This window comes from Microtus oregoni, unplaced genomic scaffold, assembly GCF_018167655.1.
Source record: "Microtus oregoni isolate MIOR12 unplaced genomic scaffold, Mior012 000022F_ref0000154, whole genome shotgun sequence".
Classification (NCBI taxonomy): domain Eukaryota; kingdom Metazoa; phylum Chordata; class Mammalia; order Rodentia; family Cricetidae; genus Microtus; species Microtus oregoni.
The window spans coordinates 1,195,998-1,216,307 of record NW_024543081.1 but is presented as its reverse complement, the minus strand read 5'-3'; positions in this window follow the sequence as shown (position 1 = coordinate 1,216,307).

Below are 20,310 nucleotides of genomic sequence, written 5' to 3'. Positions count from 1 at the left end.
AGTGCACAGTTTTCAAAAATCTGGTTGAACAATAGGGTTTTTAATTTTATTTCCTTCCTTCTGAAGCTTTCTTTCCTTTCTCTCCCTACTTTTTTCCTCTTCGCTGTAATATTAGTGATTTATATTTGAATACATAATAAGCATTTCTACTCTCTTTACCTTTGAAAACTTCCTCAAATGTCACAGATTACTTAGATACGTAGCTAGATTTCAAATGGTATCAAAGGTAGAACTATTACATTATAGAATAAAATAAATAAAATAATAGACCTTTTCTTTTCACAATGTCTTCATTAGAACATATTCACTGTACAAAGTGATTAGCTTCACAGTGGTATTTTTGCTCAAGTGTATTAGATACTTCAAGCACATATCCTCCATGGTACCATCTCCCATCCCTCTCCCTCCTGCTGATTCCCTCGATTTTCCAAAATATTACCCTGTATGACATGATTTTATGAATATATATATATTCTGAGTTCTAAATGTAGCATATATATTTATCATACATGTAAGTTCTACATGTAAGAGGAAGCATAAAATATTCTCTTCCCTGAGTTTAGATTGTTTTGCTTAATGTGATAGTCCACAAATCCATCCATTTTCCTGGAGATGACGTTATACATTTTTCTCCTTTATGGTTTAATGAAACTCCAGTTAATATATCATATGTTTTCTTCATGGAATAAATTCTGACTGGACATAGTTTTTGGTTTTTTTTTTAATAAGAATGTTGATTGCATACCTAAATACAACAACAGATAAAAAATCTAATGAGTTGAACAAGACAAACTATTTCCTGAAAGCCTTGGGTAGCCATGTTTCTGTAGTAGGAAGCAAATGTTAAATGCAGCTCATTTCTAGACTTGCAAAATTCGTTAACTCCCTTCAGTTTTGTTACTCCTTTGTGCACCTGTCATGAATGTTCATTGAGTCTTTACTGGGTCTCCAGCATTGCACTAGGCACAAAACTCAGAAAAGACAAGGCTTCTGCCCTCGTGCCTCCCGGACCATTAAGCAGAGATGGTAGACCCTGGAGGAGCCCACACTGCGCCAACAGAGAAAAGGTTCTGTCCATCATCCTTAGCACTTACTCCTATTATCATGGAGCTTGCTGATATGAGACTATTACTGCCCTTTTATGAAGTAATGATTCATTAGTTTACAACTTACTCAAAACAAAAGTCCATCAAAAGTTACATATTCTCACTGTTCCATACATTACACAAGATATTTTTGTGTATTCTCAAAACTAGTATCAGAATAGACATTCATTTCATAGGCCTGTTCTATTTTTGTTTGGTTTAAAACAACAAAAGTCTATTGTTTCTTGGCTTTAAAACATAGTGTTTGAAAGCCAGGTATCAGCTGGGCGTGTTTTCTCTGTTGCCTCTGTGTGTGGATGCTACTGTTGTTTCTAGCCTCTGCTGTTGATTGGCTTGCAGATGGAAAGAGGTATAGACTATTCTTATGGTTCTCTTCTTACAAGGATAGCAAGTGTATTGAATTAGGAGCCCTCATCTGAACCAGTGACATCCACAGTGACCCTATGGCCTGATAGGACATTTTATATAGAGTAATATTTCATTTCAGCATTTCTTCTGAAAGTACACCCTTCAAGCCACAATCAGAACGAACTTTCCATTTTAACATTTTAACTCTTAGAAAATAATAAAAAAACCTTTACAATATGATCAATCACATATGTGATTTATCTCAGAATAATTTCCAACAGTCTTTGTTTTATGTTTTGTTGAACAGAGTCGTATTTCTCCTCCTTTAGTATTTGTGCTTGAAGCGTCAAATGCATGCATTTCCTAAAAGCAGTAGATATTGCAAATGCTTCAGAACACACAGGTAAAACACCTGCAGAAGAAGGATTGGGGCTCTGAGACTTTTGTATGATAATCCACCTTTTAAATATGCGCTATTGCCTAGAATTCCTTAGCAGAGCAGAGCTGGAACTATCCTATCTGTTGTTATACTGTTTTCCTCATGAGGATTCTAAAGTTATTCTGGTCTAGCTTCCAATGAAATGTCATAGGCAGGACTTAGGACTTGGCTGGAATGATCAGGGCATCTTCCCTCTGGTGCTTCCTGCAGAAGGAAAGAGGCTGCCATGAGACGTGAAGACAGACTGATTTCATTTGGGATCATGTTCTGGCTTAAGAGCCCTCACAGTGGAAACTGACTAGGCCTGAATTTACTCATCTTCAGCAGTGAAAGGGTGTTGTCAGGATGAAGTGACACACCACAGAAAAGTGTCTTTTTCGTGGACAGAAACATGGGCACCACGAAGAAAGCCATGTCCACCTGGTCGCCTGCAGCGAGGGAGCCTGAGCCTTAAGGCTATTCCCTGAGATATGAGAACAAAGGAACTCCTGTTACCCTCCGCTTTTGTACCGATGCTGTCTTTCAAGCTTTACTTTGTTATTCTCCCTGTTTGAGAAAGGAGAAGTACAAAAGAAACAGGAAGATGGCAGCCGCTGTGCCACCTGGAGGTATCCTACCCCCACCTCTTGGTCTCTGTTTCTGACTGTGGGCTGTCATAAAACTTGCACCGACAAGTGAGAAGTAATGTTGGTCACCCTTACTTTTTTCACTGGGTGAAAGTTCAAATAGTCATGGGCATAGCACCCTGTTTATTGACACTTCCGTTGGAAGCACAGACATGACATCCTGGTTTTAACGTCCCACATTAAATAACGGGGACAAGAAAATTCTGGCTTATATCGTCCTATAGTGGCAAAAATGCCAGTTCAAGCAAAAGCTATCAAAAGGCCTTTCACTGAAACCAAGTCCCTCTAGTGAGCAAACAAGAGTGAATAGACTCACCACTCTTGAGTTTCTTCATCCATTAATATTAGTTCTTATGTGATCAACAGTTTTTTATCCCAGGTGCCCATGCCTAAGATCTCTCCTTGTAGTTAACAAAAGGAGACAAAGAGATTGAGAAGCTAGAAATCAGCTGTGGACTGAAGAGCTCAGGTTTAGCCCAGGTTTAAACGCCATGCATTTCTACATGACCTGAGGCAGACATGTTATCAGAGTGCAGCGGTGTCCCGAGTCCGGAAGTGAGGAGATTATACAGATCGATACAATTGGCATTTCTAGGGTAAAGACCTCCTCATTGAAAATTTGATGATTTCTGTATATTTTTTTCTCTCTATAGATCAATTTACATACATACAGTTTCTCTGTATGTACATGTGTATCTGTGTGTGTGTGTGAGAGAGAGAGAGAGGGGAGGAAGAGGGAGAGAGGGGGGTAGAGGTTTCTTCCATAGACCTTGAAGCATAAGCATCTGTATCTGTAGTTCTCGGTCTCTATGCCAAGTCACTTTAAAGTCCAAGTCACTAATTCACTTCTAGTCTTGCCCATCTTATTCCTGCTGAAACAATAGCAAAAGGGAGAAAAGGATAAGATGAAAAACTGAGGAAAAGGCATGACTAAAGCCATGGTTAAGGGGAATTGATTTCCTTTTCAACTCATTGATTTCAAACTCGGCCACACATAAGAATAGGGTCTTCCTGCATAGTCACATATCAGGTTAGGATTAGGAATTCTCTTACTATCTACATGAAAGTGGGTAATGGACAGCACCAACAAGCGATTTTTAAATATTTCTTATTTATCTTTGAGATAATTGCATCAGTTTTTTTTCCCTTTCCTCCCTCCAAAGCTACCCTCTGTACTCTCTTTCAAATTCATGATCTCTTTTTTCCACTGGTTGTATTTACATACATACATGAATCCACACTGAGCTAATAGCGGGAAATCAACATTAATTTCAGGGAAATAGAACACTATATTATAGGAAAGGAAATATAATCATAATACTTCAAGTGGCTTCCCCGTGAATGCGTGGGTATATAATGATATGGTGGCTACATATTGATTTAAAACAAAATAAGAAAGCACAATTAATATTAAATGTTAGAAGGTGAGTAAAGAAAACTTTACTATCTGTTGTAGAATATTAACACTTAAAATGTAACAGTTAAAATTGTAGAAGGTCCTAACGAAGATGAAGATGGTGTATCGTAATCAATTTTGTATGAAAGTAAAACGACAACTATCATGAAAGCTCATATACAACTACAAAGATAATTACCAGGAAAGCAGCCTCCACTGGAGGCTTATGAATAATATCCTACAAGTGGTTGTGTTATAAAGTGAGTAGGCACTTAGGAAAGAGAGAGGGGGTTTCTTTGTTCGAAGATCAGCACAGTCCTAGGTGCTGGGGAGCCAGATAAAGGTAGAATAGCATTGACTTCAGCTGATGATGGCAGGAGAACCACATGGACCCTGGAGCGGCACGGCATGTCAAAGGGTGTGAGGAATGAGGTATTTAATCCTACGGTACTAAAAGTTCCTCACATGCTTGCAGTAGGGAAATGTATGATGACATTTATATGGGGATATGCTTCCAGGCTAGATGAGTTGTGGAGAACATGTAATAGAGGTGCCAGAGATGGTGGGACATTGACGATGCTGTCAGCTTGCTTGGGTGACTAAAATGAGGACATTTAGGAGGCAAAGTCAAAAGGACCCTCAGTTTTCTGTGCACCACTCTGTAGAGTTCAGGTCCTGCCTTCACAAATGTTGCTTTTCCCCCTAGAGTTCAGCACTATCCCACCAATGGTTAAGTAAGTGTTAAATAACCAAGCATGTTGGCTTATGCATAAGAAAATACTGAAATTACTTTTCTCAGGTTTTGTTGGAAGGCAGCCAACATTTTGGTAAAGTTTAAACTTTGGGGAAAGATTACAGTTAAGTACATCAATGATTTTCTTCTGTATTTAAAGGCAGAAATTGGTTATCTTGTGCTAGATAAAACATAACTATTTGAAAACGAGGAATTGTGTCCAGAAGGCACGCTTTGCCATAGCAACCTTCACAGTGAACTAGAGAGCACCTTGGAGCTTTGCAGAGGCGGTTTGTCATTGGAGGCGCGGGCCGAGGGTGTCACGTTTTACTATTCGCTGATTTAGCAAGATGGAGCCAAGATCATGACTCGAGATGGGATTAGTCTAAGTTCTATCTTATTTTTATGCTTGCAGATATAATATGCTTACACTTTAGAAATCATTTTCAATTTTTAAATAGAGTAAAACAGACTGTTTGGCAAGCACACGCAGGGCTCAGAAGTAAAGCCATTCTCGAGGGTTCTTCCACGGTTTTACAACTTCTTGTCTGAAGCAGACACAAATATTTTCTCCGAGATTGACAAATATGTTTCTTCTTAAGCTGAACCATTAAAATTTGAGGATTTAAATATGTTACAAATTGGAGGAAGAACTAAATTAAAATACGAACGAATGCATCATACTTATATCCACATTTATCTGCACTTTCTCTGTGGGATGTGAAGCCCTTGTTGCTTAAAATCTAAAAAAACAAGATTTTTTTTCTCTTCAGTTTAAAATAAGACAATCTTACACACACTCAAAACAAAAACAAAGAGAAAGGGAAATGGAGTCTTTCTGATTTAGTTTTTGAACTCAATATGTATTTTTATATAGCTAGATATTTGGACAGACTTACCCACAAGAGGAGGTGGAGCTAAGGAGTGAACTGATCTCTTTCCCCTGTGGAAATACTTTAGTTTTGTCTCCTCTCCCCCCCCCGCCCCAGCCCCATCCTGGAAACCCTTCCAGGGCCTTAAGCTTTTCTGGAAACTGAGAATGATCCTGGGTCAAGTCTATATCCTGTGTCAGAGTCTGGTGCTGTGGTTGGATAACTAAACTCCATTGTTATTACCTCTTTGTATAAGCCTCACAGGTCTCAATGTTTAAACATAGTAGCAAAAAGCCCCAAGAACATATTCTTAACATGAAACTTGCCTGTCTCTGTTAGTTCCCCTGGTTGTACAGTGAAGAGGTTGGATAGCTGCTTTGTACCACTTTTAGGAATGAGATACTGAAATGGATGCTGTAGTCCAACCAGACATGATCTCTAAATACCTTACTTAGGATGGAAGTTGTCATACTTATTCAAGTCTGAGAAAGAAAATTTTTTTTGCATTGTACTTTGTCTTCAATGTAAAAAGAGGCTTAATATTCATAGTACTTTGAATATTGGATGGCTTTCTTTTGTCTTCAGCTCCTAAGCTAATACCTAATTGATAGTCATCTATAGGCAATGCCACTTTTGGCCAAAGGAAACTTGATGAGTGTCCTTTTCAATATGAGCCAAATGACATCATCTATTTCAAGGGAAAGAGTACAAACTCAGTCTAAGATTCCTGGATTGTTCTTCCTCAGTTTTACCAGTAATTTGATTTTCCAGGCTTCCTCAGTCATGTAGTAGCTATGGGGTATCTGTGGAGTGCTAGCCAGTAAGCATATGCCCAAAGACAGGAACAGCGCTTGCTTTCCAATATGTCAACATCCAGAAGGCTCTCAGAATGCAGTGTCAGAGTTCTTGTGCTAATTCTGGGGTGTGCGTATAGAAGAGGGGATATTTGGTTCAATCACAGAGAGAAGGCAAAAACACTTGGAGAAGTAAGTATAAATATTCAAAATATGAGTTCATACAAGGGTGGATGAGTTAAAGAGAGTTGAAGCCACAGTACAGTACAGACTATCAAAATTTTTGTTACAGTACCTCTCACACATGTATATGCACACACAAACACACGCACGAGTGCATACACTGATACATATATCTAACACAGTCTAACACATGATCTCTCAATAGTCACGTAACACATACCTCAATTCGTTAATTTTGAATCTTTCATCCTTGAAGGAAATAATAAGCAACCCACATCACACATATGCAGCATAACATTTGTGTGATTACAGGTTTGCATAATTTCATAAAACTATGCAACATGGAATAAGAGCAGGGTTTATGCGGCTCTAACAGGGTTATTTTTCCTGCTTCTATGCACACCCTTCTGCGGCACATTATCATTCATTTGAATTTATAACTGACATTGACAAACAACGAAAGCACACTGATACTGCATATATTCATTTTTAACAGAAATATGCTGCACCATCTAACTTGAAAAACTTGGAAACGTCACTTTTGTTCTATGGAACATTAATTGAAAATAGAGTGTTATCCTAAATGAATCATTGGCATTGTTTCAGCATTATCTGAAAGGAGTAACTGAGAGAAAGATACTAGGAAATTCATTTTCCAACAGCAACAAAGAATTTCTGGTTTGTATGAAAAGGAGGTAGTAACCAGAATCACCACATAGAGATACCAGTTTTATAAAAATGGTCCCCAAGGGAGCCTAGGCAGTTTGGATGCTCACCTTACTAGACCTGGATGAAGGTGGGTGGTCCTTGAACTTCCCACAGGTCAGGGAACCCTGATTGCTCTTCGAGCTGATGAGGGAGGGAGTCTTGATCGGGGGAGGGGGAGGGAAATGGGAGGCGGTGGAGGGGAGGAGGCAGAAATTCTTAATAAAAAAAAATAAATTAAAAAAAATAAAACCAAAAAAAAAATGGTCCCCAAGGAATTTCATATCTGGTTAATTGTTTTTTGAAAAGCCTGACTTTTGAGAACTCATACACTCACATTTCATGCAAATGCAAAAGGCAAGTTGCAGCTCTATAAATAGCCACGACTTTGTAGCACTTTAATGACTAAACAGGAGAGTCTGCGAGATTCATTGCATTTAGCCCGTGGCTACGTTTCTACCATAAAATCTCCTCCGAGTTGGCTGTTATGTCAAACAAAGCGATTTCATTGTGGTCCTCCTTGGAGGACCGCCTGATACAGAAAGAAGTTGCCCTGCTGCTGTTTCCGTGAGGATACTGTAGCAGCAGGACCTGGAGCAAAGGAACTGGTTGGGGACCAGTGCAGGGTGTGGCTGTCAGGGGCGACCCCTGTGGCAGAGCAGCATTTAGCCAAAAATCCACAGAGAGAGAACCAGCCACACATGACAAATCTCCCCTTGCTATTGGATAGAATGCCCTGCTCAGCTTCTTGTGGCCCAAAGAAAAGAAGATTTCAGGTTAAGGCTATGTAACTCCATTCTGAGATAAAGCAGGATTTTCCTATGCTAATTCGTATTACTTTCCATAAGAAATGAGAAGGGAAGAAATCCTTTTATTAAAGGGATTTTTGGTAATATGCAAGCATCAGAACACTTCCTTTTCTCCACTTTTTGTCTCAAATGCTGGTTTCATATCTGGTGGTTTGGTTTTATGGGGTTTTTTTTCAAAAAAAAAAAAACCTGTAATGGAGTCTATGAGTATCTACATAAAACAGTAGTTGGATGGCAACCTGCTTGCTGGCACGCTTGTATTTTCCGTGTGCTGTAATCCTGCTAAGTACCCACACAATGGTGTAACAGCTGGTGCAGGCTTCAGGAGGGGTGTTAGTGTGCGATGTTGGGATTTGAGATCCATGCAGAGAATGAGCTGGGTCAGCTTTGAATAACCCTAAGTACCCCTCAAACAGCTGGCCCAGTGTCTACACACCAGCCAGTCTTGGGAAAGAGAGTCTTCGGCTAGCATTAATTTTCTTCTCCAGCAGACGGCGAGGTAACAGGAGCCAGGTGGACTGTGCACCTTGGGACTTTCCCCTAATGATCCTCTGGAAGGCAGGTGCGTTGGCAGGGAGTTTAAGCTGCAGAAAACCCAACCAGTTTTAAAGAGTAAACCTTTGCTATCATGGGGCTTTTATAGGAGTGGGGTGTATTAGCGTTAGATCATTACCAAGCATTTTGCTGACTACAGCAGAATTAATGGCCCCTTTATGGCTCACAGTTAATGACTGTCAAGAAACAAGTTGATATCTGTTCGAAATGTAATGCTAAATCAAAGTAGCCAGCTGCCAGATGCAACCAGCACACGCAGAGCCCTTCTTGTGTAATAACATTTGATGCTTCCCTCACACCCAGCAGCTTATTGGATCGCTGCTAAGGACCTAAATTGTCTTCAGTGTGCTTGCTATACATTTATCAAGGCGAAAGCTAAGCAAGTGGTCCCTTTAAGAAAAGACCCTTATAGAAAGTTTGTTTCTTTCAAAGTAAAAGTACACAAAAAAATGATTATTTATTCAGCATCTCATTTTAAGTACTGGGCTTTTTTTTTCTGCTTCAATGAATACTCACCAAAATGGTAACCTCATTTTCTCATTACTGAAGGTAGACACCTGATGTGAATGCATTCAGATCTCAGTCCCTTTTGTAGGCTACTAAATTGGCCATGTTTCTATTTACCATTTTCTTCTGTCTGAGAAAAAAGGAGAAAGTCTTCTAGTCAACCGCTGCTGGCTTCACTGTGTGCTTCCCCCTCTTTACTCCTCCCTCCTCCAGGTCTGCTCCGCGGAGCCTTTCAGCCCCTCCAATCTCTTCCGTGGGTTCATTTAGCTGAAGACAGGCTAGTAAACCAGCCCTTTGCTTCCACTCTCCCCTTTCCATTACAGACTTCCTAAGAGACTGCCCTTCACCTGTGTCTCCGCCTCAAAATCACCTCTGTGGCCAGGGCAGTCCCCATTCTCCCTTGGGTTAAGTAGCATTCTCAGAGTGACAGATGCATTCCAACCCCATACTCAGGCACCGCTCTCCTGCCTGCCATCCTCAGCCTTTTGCTCCTGGTCCCTTATTTCTGAAACTTCAATTCTGTGGATTCACAATTCTGCTTGTCCTTGTCTTTCTACTCATGACCCCTCTTCTCAGTTCTGCACACACACACACACATGTGCACATATATGAAAACTCATATAACATACAAACATATATACATATACCTACATACACATGTATGTACATACCATACACACATACACAAATTCATATACATAATATACTTACATGCATGTACACTCACATACATATATACACATATGTACATACATTCACACACACATATGTACACACCACACAATGTACACAGACTCATATACACACACTTCTTCCTTTCTTTGGATACAAAACTCCTTTAGCTTTAAATAAAACTGGGGACCTTCAGATCTTTTACCTTTCTCCTCAGAATTTCAGCTCCATGATGGACATCTTTGTTTTCAGAGGTCACCTGATTTTACTATACCCAATTCAAATCTGTTTATATTTCTGTCCATAAGAGTTCTTTTCTTGCCTTCTCTATTTCTATTGAAGTCATAGCCGTTAATGAGACCCCATCACATCCTAAGACCTTCCATCCTTCCTTTGCTTGCATTTCCTCTCCTATCCTGTGTTCCCTGTCTCCCTCATTCTTTATTCACAACCACTTGCAGTCTATCGTGAGAGGTTAGTCGTTGTGGTCCATCGTGAGCACTGTGGCTGGAGCCTTTCAGTGAACCCCGAGAAACTGAAACTATAAGCCAACGAGGGACACTCCTAGTGCAGAAACTTCAGCGGCTGTATTATCTACTGCAAGAAACGTAAACACAGAGCTGCAGAAATACTTCCCATCTATGAGGCTCACTGGTCCTGATAGGCTACATGTGTCCCTAGACACTGGATTATGTGCTGTTCCTTTAACAGTCCCCAAAGTATCTTGCTCCTGTCTTGAGGATTGCTTTTTTATTCTAACTACTCCATCTCTGCTCTCCCCCCCCCACACACTGTCTCTCTCTATATGTGTGTGTGTATGACTTTTTCATACAAAATAGCCAAAAATTGCAAACATTAAAATGCATATCACATATTTATGAGTAAACATAGATGGAAGAGGCATCTCAGCCAGTTAATATCCCACAATGACGAGTATGCTGTATTTCTACTGAAAATACTGTTTCAATGATTTATTTATTTAATTATTTAAAGATAGCAAAATACCCATGTGTTTCAATAAATATTTGTTGAATGAATAACTGAGTTTAACTAATTGTTTTTAATTAGTAGCTCTTGGGTCGTTACTTTGGTATTTCTCAGAACTGACAAAGTTGTCTGTTTTTGTTTTAATTTGCAATTTTGTTCTCCCTGATTTGTGACCTCTTTTATATGCTACACTTATGGACACAGTGAGAAGAGTCTGTCACTTAGGTGGAAACAGGGAATGAAACACAATGTTCCTTATTTGCATATTGCCAATTAATATTACAAATGAGTACTATAGACTCTCGCGGCATGACAAAATCATAAGAATACATTTTCAGTCAAATGAGCTCTGTATCCCAGGGAACACACAACTCATCCGGCCCATCAGTGAACTTTTGTTAGTTATAATTATAACACATTTCCGGCAGTAACCTTACTACTGGGCATATTAGTGTCCCACAATATATATCTAGACAGAAAATGTCCATCTGCGTGTCATTCTCTCCAGTATGTATTTTGTGTGCATAAGAGCATTTTCTTTTGTCAATGCGACATCTAAGACATTTACAACATGGTGGGTGGTGCCTGTGCTTCACACCTTCTCCCCCTCTCCCTTGCACAGATCCTGCTTTTATCAAGTTGTTATCATGATTTCCTTTGTTCAACCATCCTCTTCTTTGGTGAAAAATTGGCATCATGGGCTCAAATATGGGTTTTTGGTGATTTGGTTTGGTTTCATTTAACTCAAGCAAACTTTATGCTGCGTTACTATTTTCCTAAACTTCCTCTCACTCTGTGTAGCCCCATGCCTCTGACTGTCTGCACCCAATGTTGTATTCTTAGCAGACATACTGCTATGAATATTTTATACAACTTCTAAAATTAGTTCCATATTTCTGAGTCCCCCCAAACAGACAACTTTGTCTTCCTTGCCCCAGTAGTTAAAAAATACTAGCAGGAATTTAATATCCTGCTTGTTGAAATTTTGAATAAGCTAGCCAATGAATCTCCTCCAAGCCATTCAGAAAATGATAAGGCCCTTGGGAGCTCCTGTAGGATGGCTTATATGAGAGACAATTACTTCAGGTAATCAATCCTATCGATAACACCAAGAGGAGCAAGGGCTATTAACTCCATCTCACAGGAAGTTAGGCATGGCTCTCTTGCTCAAATTGTGGGGCTGAAATTCAAGCACAGGGCTCTTGCATTTTGCAGTCAGTGCTTTTTCCTCTGCTCCGATTGTGTTGGGAGGTTCATCAAGCTCTGAAAATGTATGATGGTGGTTAACATAAAAAGCTGTCCTTTCACTTTCTGTTATGTAGAAATAGACATTTGTCGCTTGGTTAGCAGCCAGTGCAACCTACTTACCCTACGTTTGTTTGCTATGGTGTGGCCATGTTAACCCAGTTAGAATGTGCAACTCCTCTGAAAGCCTGGATTGCTGAGGTGAGCAAGACCTTTATTTTTTGCAGAGACTGGAGATCATTTTCTCTATGTGATCACAACGTGCCTGCACTTAGTCTGCTCGTATAAAACCATCCCTGCTCACATCAGCATCGTTCACCTTTCTTCAGAAATTATTGCTTATGAGTATACAAACAAATGGTCTGACAGAAATGAGGGGGACTTGCGGGTAAACTTGAAAGTTTTCATACTCCCATTTCTAAATGCTCATAATCTCTAATGCTGCTGAGCCTCTTCAGACAAAATTGCTTCTGTCCCTCAATGTCACTGTGACTTGTTACTAAGTCACAATAAGCTGTTTGCTTCATACTAATTATAATTTGTTTAAATCTGTGTACTTTGAGTCTTAATTGTGCTAAATTATATTGAAATAACAATCCTCAAATCTTTTTCAGTTTAATGCAGTAAAGGTACCCATCCCCTCATAAAGACTTGGATACAGGTCTATGACTGACTGACTGGTCAAAGATGACCTACGGAGATCTAGGCTGTTTGCACCATATGGCTCCATTACACTGGCATTTTGTACTAGTACCCATGTTGTGAGTTGAAAGAAGTTGAGAGCAGGTTCTACAGGTCAGACCTGACAGGAGTCTTGATCGGGACATCTACCCCTATTCTGTTAGTCAGAAAAAAAAACATTTCATGGCATCTAAAGATGAAAAAAATTGGCAAACACAGTTGTCAGGTTCTATATAAATAAAAATAAGTTAATATACCACACAGACCCTGCCATGTAGGATAGTTGTATGAACCAAAATTACATCTTCAGTGCATGATGAAAAATATTTCCAGTAGTAGGATTTTTAAGTCAATTATGATGAAAATAAAATGAGATATAAATATTTATAACTACCATTCAAGTGATTACCTAGGTTAGCTTTAGTATATAAAAGATTAAGGTGCCTCAACTGAAAAATAGAAATCAAAAGTCCTATAAATAAAGCCAACCCTCCTGTATGGATGAGAGGCACGCTGCTGGGAAGGCAGGCTAACGGTCAGACAGCCAGTTGTCATGGGTAAGTTGCCATGCTTGGGTGAAAGGACAGCCCAAAACAGGAAGTGAGGGCTGCCCTGGAAAATGCTTTTAAAAAGAATAAGAAAGGAAAGAAAAGAAAAGAAAAAATAAAACAAAACAAAACAAAAGAAACCTAAATTCATTGTCCTTGGAAGGAATCTGATGACTTGGGGAATAGACATTTTTTTTAAGCTTTTATTTTTTTATTGTTTTTATTGAGCTGTATATTTTCTTCCCACTCTCCTTTTTTTCCCCTCTCCTTCTACCCTCTCCCATGGTCCCCATGCTCCCAATTTACTCAGGAGATCTTGTCTTTTTCTATTTCCTATGTATATTAGATCCATGGATATCTCTTTTAGGGTCCTCATTCTTGTCTAGGTCCTCTGGGATTGTGAACTGAAGGCTGGGTTTCTTTGCTTTATGTCTAAAAGCCATTTATGAGTGAGTACATATGATATTTTTCTTTCTGGGTCTGGGTTACCTCACTCAATATGATGTTTTCTAGATCCAACCATTTGCCTGCAATTTTCAAAATGTCATTTTTTTTTCTGCTGTGTACTGCTCCATTGTGTAAATGTAACACATTTTCCTTATCCATTCTTTGGTTGTGGAACATTTAGGTTGTTTCCCAAAGAATGCTGCTATGAACATAGTTGAGTATATGTCCTTGTAGTATGATTGAGCATCCTTTGGTTATATACCCAAAAGTGGTATTACTGGGTCTTGAGATAAGTTATTTCCTAATTTTCTGAGAAATCGTCATACTGATCACAAAGGGGCTGTACCAGTGTGCACTCCCACCAGCAATGCAGAAGTGTTCCCTTTACCCCATCCTCTCCAGCATAAGTTGTCATCAGTGATTTTGATCTCGGCCATACTTTCAGGTGTAAAGTGGTATCTCAGAGTTGTTTTGATTTGCATTTCTCTGATGGCTAGGGATGTTGAAAATTTCCTTAAGTGTCTTCCAGCCATTTTAGATTCCTCTGTTGAGAGTTCTCTGTTTAGATCTGTACCCCATTTTTATTGGATTATTTGTTCTTTAGATGACCAATTTCTTGAGTTCTTTGTATATTTTGGAGATCAGTCCTCTGTCTGATGTGAGGTTGGTGAAGATCTTTTCCCATTCTGTAGGCTGCCATTTTGTCTTGTTGATGGTGCCTTTTGCTTTACAGACGCTTTGCAGTTTCAGGAGGTCCCATTTATTAATTATTTCTCTCAGTATCTGTGCTACTGGGGTTATATGTATACCCAATGTAAGTTGAAAATGCTTCCTGATGATGGGACATCCACTTCTGGGTGACTACCTTGGCTTTGGATGCCTGAACAAAGTATGGTGGGAAAGGAAGCTCAGCAAACACTAGGAGACTCAGAGCATCCTTGTCTCTCCAAGGCTGTGCTCTGTATATTCTCTGGGCCTTCCCCACTCCCTCCTGGCTGCCCCAGCAGTTACTGCTTACATGAGAGAAATCCAGTTGCTTCCTAAGAAAAGATGACATTTTCAAAGTGTCCACACACATACCTGCTTACATTAGTATTTTCATGATAAAAATTATAAGCTGTAAAATGTTATTTAAAGTTTATTGAGTACTTACACGAATCAGGTACCATATATGTTCTGCAAACCTCTTTGGATTAAGTTCTGACATACCCAATTCACAGAGGAAATACCAGAGACACTTCAGCATATTTCGGTATGCAACTTGTTCAAAAGCATATTGCAAGTGTTTTGTGTTTTGTCTTTATTTTGTGTATATGGGTGTTTTGTCTGTGTGAATATCCATGTGCCACATGTATGCAGTGCTCACAGAAGTCAGAAAAAGGCGCTGAATATCCGGAAACTTAAGTTACATTAGATTGGGAGATTCTGGGTGAGTTGCCAGGTGGGTGTTTGGAATAGAACTCAAACCCTCTGGAAGAGCAGTCTGTGTTCTTTAACCTCTGAGCCATATCTTCAGCCCCATACTGCATATGATTTTAAGGAAGGTTAAAGACTTCTGTCAAACACCAAAGTCTAAAGATAAAATAAGCTAAATACTCATTTTGATGATCATGGTGTGGGACAAATGCTGAGCTAGAATGTGTGGGAAGCTGGACAGTTTTCTTTCGAATCCACAGAAGCAGAGCAGCACTCATGTGCTGGTTCATGGTGAAAGCTGTTCTCCAAAGTGGAACGCGGTCAGTCTGGGAACGCCAGGACCATAGCAGATGGGTGATTGCATAGGACCCTCCGGGTAGAGAAACTTCAAAACCCAAATATCTGAGTTGAAAAGGTCATCTCTTGGGTCTATATTCCTTTATCTGCCTCGTTTTTCATCATCAACATTGACTTGATGTCGCCTGTGTACATAATCGGATAAGGGAATAAGAAAGCTCACCCTCATACTGCTCCTGTGTTCTGCCTGGGACTTTTCTGGTTATTTTCTGAACATTCGTAGAATTGCTGTCTTTTCATTTGTCTGATGCTCCCTTTCACCATCAAATCTACTGCATGAAGTCTGAGACATTTGTAAGCCCTGAACACCATTATGATGACTGACTAGGGGAAATGAGAAGGGAGGCATGAGTACTATCAATACCTGATGGTCAAGAAGCATCTAGACTCAATTAAGGCCTGAAATGGAAAGGCACCTGGAGGAGAAGGCTCATAGGTGTTTGTTCACAGGCAGTAGAAAACAGGAAGACAACAGTGTTTCCACGGACCTTCTTCTACCTCTAACTGCTGGGAAGAGAACAGGGCCTTAGTGGAAGCGATGGTGGCCTGCGCCTAAGAAAATGGCTTCTGATGAGAACGAGGGGAAGAAGAGACTGAAATTGTTCAGACCAGCAGTGACCAGTCCTTAGATGTAGAGCAGGAGGAAGCAAGGCAGATGCTCAACCCTCAGGCTGCAATAGTCAGGCCACATTTCCACACAGTACTTGGCAAAGAGCCACAGTTATGCGAAGACGGTTTCGAGTTTTGATAAAATCGACTTGAATGGGTTGTGTGCAGTCAGGGTAGATAGACCCGCTAGTGAATGGGTCCATCTGAAGCTCAAGAGGAATTAAATCTGACATTTTTTTTTGTTTGATTTTTCTCACTATGTAGCCCTGGGTGTCCTGGAGCTCACTCTATAGACCAGGTTGGACTCTAACTCAGAGGGTTCCACCTGTCTCTGCCTCCTGATTGCTGGGATGAAAAGTGTGCAGCACCACACCTAGCCCTAAATCTGGAAATTTAAACCTGAGCTTCATCAGCAAACCTCCCACTTTCCCCCAAACCACCACATCTGCCTCCGTTACGTGGTTACCTTTCACTATTCCTCAATATAGACATGGAATATGAGGTCCTGAGTATTCCCTACCACTAAGTACTGAGAAGGGAAATACTATTCAGCTGCAGGCATATATTAAGTGCAGCAATATCCAATGGGCAGCCGAGTGGAGTGAAGTTAGGAAATTGCTTAGGTTTTATTCAATCTATTTTATGCAGTCATGCTCGAGGATGCAACATGGATCCTGGGACTTAATTTTAGACTATACTTCTGGCCCTCAGGGAAATTTTCATATCTCAACATGCTACAAGCATCGCCCACGTTTTTTTTTTTTCTCCTAAGCATCTACGAATGTGCTAGAATGACAACTCTCTTTGAGGGACAAGCTGTCTAAGGTGCTGGTGTGCTAGTGCCAGGCTGACATGCTGAACGTGAGTTCTGCCTCCCCACTTACAAGCCATATGATCATATATTACTCCTGTCAAGAGGACTAACCATCTCGGAAGATGGACTTGGGAAAATTGGTGATAGCCTGGGGTGCTCAAATGAAAGAATTGGCAAGTATTAAATCAACACTAACCTGTGTTTTCTAACTGGCCTGTCCAGCCATCACTGCCTTGCTTTATGTACAGTATTCTTCAATAAAGAATGGTTGAAGGAAAGAGTTTGCCGAAACCCTTTTATGATGTGAAATCAGCGATGACACCACTCGCGATAAACTAATTCCCATATTGTTGCCAATGGGTATGGCAACGCCAAGACCACCACTCTGGCCTCTAACCGATGTAGGTCACTGAGCTGGGCTAGACAGATACATAATATTTTCCTCAAAAAGTGCTGTTAGTCTAGCTGTTCCATGAGTATACAGCTTGCCTCACGCTGTCTTAGTTTCTAGTGCACTTGTATTCACAATACTTGTTTATTATGCTGGAGAGGAACAAACACAGCATCAGAGCTGTTTTGTGAATGAAGACGGGTACTTCCCATGCCACTGTTTGTTTTAAACAAAGAGCCAGTAAACAAGACACTGATCTATAAAGGACTCAGGAGCAAACGAGGTGGTAGAAATGATTATAACAGTTCAACAGATGAACGTCAAGTAATGTGAGAGGAATCACAACGTCTCTTTATAATTAGAAAACATTACAGACATGTTTTTGAAGTCTGAGTTGGCTATCATAATTATCTTTATTCTATTTACTGCTGTGGTAAACATAAGCAGTATGTTCTTGACACATTATGGGCCAGATAAATCTAGTACACATCAGTGCAACTTTATCTCTTTCAAAAGTCACATGGCAAATGTTACAGTTACACCCATTTTAAAATAAGAAATATTGGAAAAACCATAGTAATTGTAACATATTAGTAATTCATTTCACATTGCATCAGTGACTGAGACAACAAGGCATATTGAGTCTAGAACCCACACACATCAACATGGAGAAAATCCTTCATAGTTCAGGAACTCATGCTCATGTCTGTCACCATATATGATCTTCACAATCTACTGCAAATTAAATATTATCTCAGAATGAGTAAATTGTGCAAAACCACAGAGGTAATAACTACATGGTTCAGATGAGAGCCTTAGTGATTCCCTCTGCAGTCTCTCTAGTACTGAGCCCACTCTCAGACATGTAGAGTTGGTGAGGCACCCTGGTGACAGCAGGCATTGACTCCAGGGATGAATTGAATATGGCCAACAAATGAGTACAGGGTGGAAAGGTCCAGCGTGCTGATGTGTCAGGCTTTAGAGGAGCAAATGGAAGACAGTTATGAGAGCTGTCAATACCACACTTTCCAAACTCACTATATTGGTCAATGCCCCATATTGTTATGACCAGCACTAGATTAGAGCCAGGCAAGGGCTCTGAGGTCTCCTGGAGTAGAGATATTTAGCACCAAATGATTTCCCCTGTAGTAAATATTAGCTCACACATTTACCTCTGAGATAGTTTAAAAGTAAAACACAACTCCCAAATCCTCCCATCCATATACCAGTATTATTCAGAAAGTAAGTATTCAGAAATATTGTGTTTAATAAATCAGTCACTATCACATGGGTCAGAATGTTAATTTAAAGGTTGAGGAATTTTGTCATGTAAACATGTAAACACAGGCAACTTGTAAAACACATATGATCAGACCGTATTCATTTGTAGACCTATCACAGATAGTTTTAAGGGATCTAAAATTTATATTTATGGAATCAAATTAAAAATATTTTATGCTCATATTTCCCCAATTAATTAATGTTCTTAAAATAGTCCAATGGGGGATGTCACCACTAATTAGGCATTAGAATGCAAATCTAAATGTATGTCCCTTTGCTAGATCCAGAAATTTCCTGTCCAAATCATGTCTATTTATTTCTTATGCATTTATCGAAATCCCAGAGTGTAAAAGGTGCCATGCTAAGAAGTTTCAAGAGTTTAAAAAACAACCATATATTATTGCTGCCCTCATATGTGTTATAGTCCAATAAGAGAGATAAAACATGAATACAGATGTGATGTGTGCTGTAGCATGTATGGCTATGGATAAAATATATGGAGAACTCAGAACTAAAGACATCACTGCTAGTTATGAGGTCCCAGGGGAGACTGAAATGGAACTTGCCTAGTGTTTCAGGAGTTTATTCCAAAGGACAAACAGACCCAGCTAGTCATTTCCAGGGTCCATTTGGATCAGCACTGAGCGTTTCCTGGATCTGAAGTCCTGCGCTAGAGCCAGCACAACCCAGGCATGTGTAGACAGTTGCAGAGCCTGGTGAGCATCTAGTTGCAGTGCCTGAACCCAGCCTAGTGTAGTAGCTAATTACATTCAACCCTGACCTGTGAAAAAACATTCCAATAGTCTAATAGAGAAGGTGTATATTTTTAAATCATGGACTACCTCTCCTATTCTAGGATAAATCTTAGCATTATTCTCTCCCTCGTTTTTTAATTTTTTTAATGGCAAGACTTTGAGTTTTAGCTTCCACTTCCTTGATCACCAGGAAAGGACAATCAGTAGAGCTCTTACTTCCTATAAAAGAGCGAGAGCTCAGCAGCTAGCTATTGAACTCAACCTCAGAATTTGCAACTGGAAAAAGGAATATGGATCTCTTTCCTCAAGTTGACCCTGAGCAAGATGATCTCTCTGAGCTCTGGGTTCTGTGTGTCTGCGGTTGAGTATAAGATATGTGAACTACATGTGTTTATAAAGCATCACCTGAAAGGATGAGGGCTGGAATACAGAAGCATAGCTTGTGTGTTAATGTATTGGAAGGCTTGCATTTGGTGATGATCAGTATAGGGACCACATCGGCAAGGCAAATGTGCTTCAACGTAAAGGTAGCTGCTGGATTATTCACTGCCCATGGCAGCTTTGAGAGGCTCAGAGCATTGCTGATGCAGAATAGTCCCCTTTAGCCATTACTTCTCTTAGTAAGGACTGAAAATGGGTGCAGTTCCCCCTCTTTGTCCTTAGATGGTACATTCTGAGACCCATCCAGGGTACCTAAAACTGCCATTGGTACACATATGTACACACTATGTTTCTGACTCTACGCACACTATGAAATAGTTTAATGTAGGATTTTGACATCGTCATAATTATAAAGTGGAACAGTTCTACGCTCTAAGAAAAGCTTTATGAATGCTCTCTCTCTCGGAATATCTTTACACTTCATCTTTGCCTCTGAGCATGTACAGCTTCCCTTTGGCATATCTAAATTGCCAGCCTCACCCACGTTGGGCCTTGGGGATGGTTTTAAGTAGACGAAAGGCGGCTTTAACACAAGTGACATGGTGCTTCACAATTGGTCTGACAAGGAGACAGAGACTCTGTGACAAATAGGC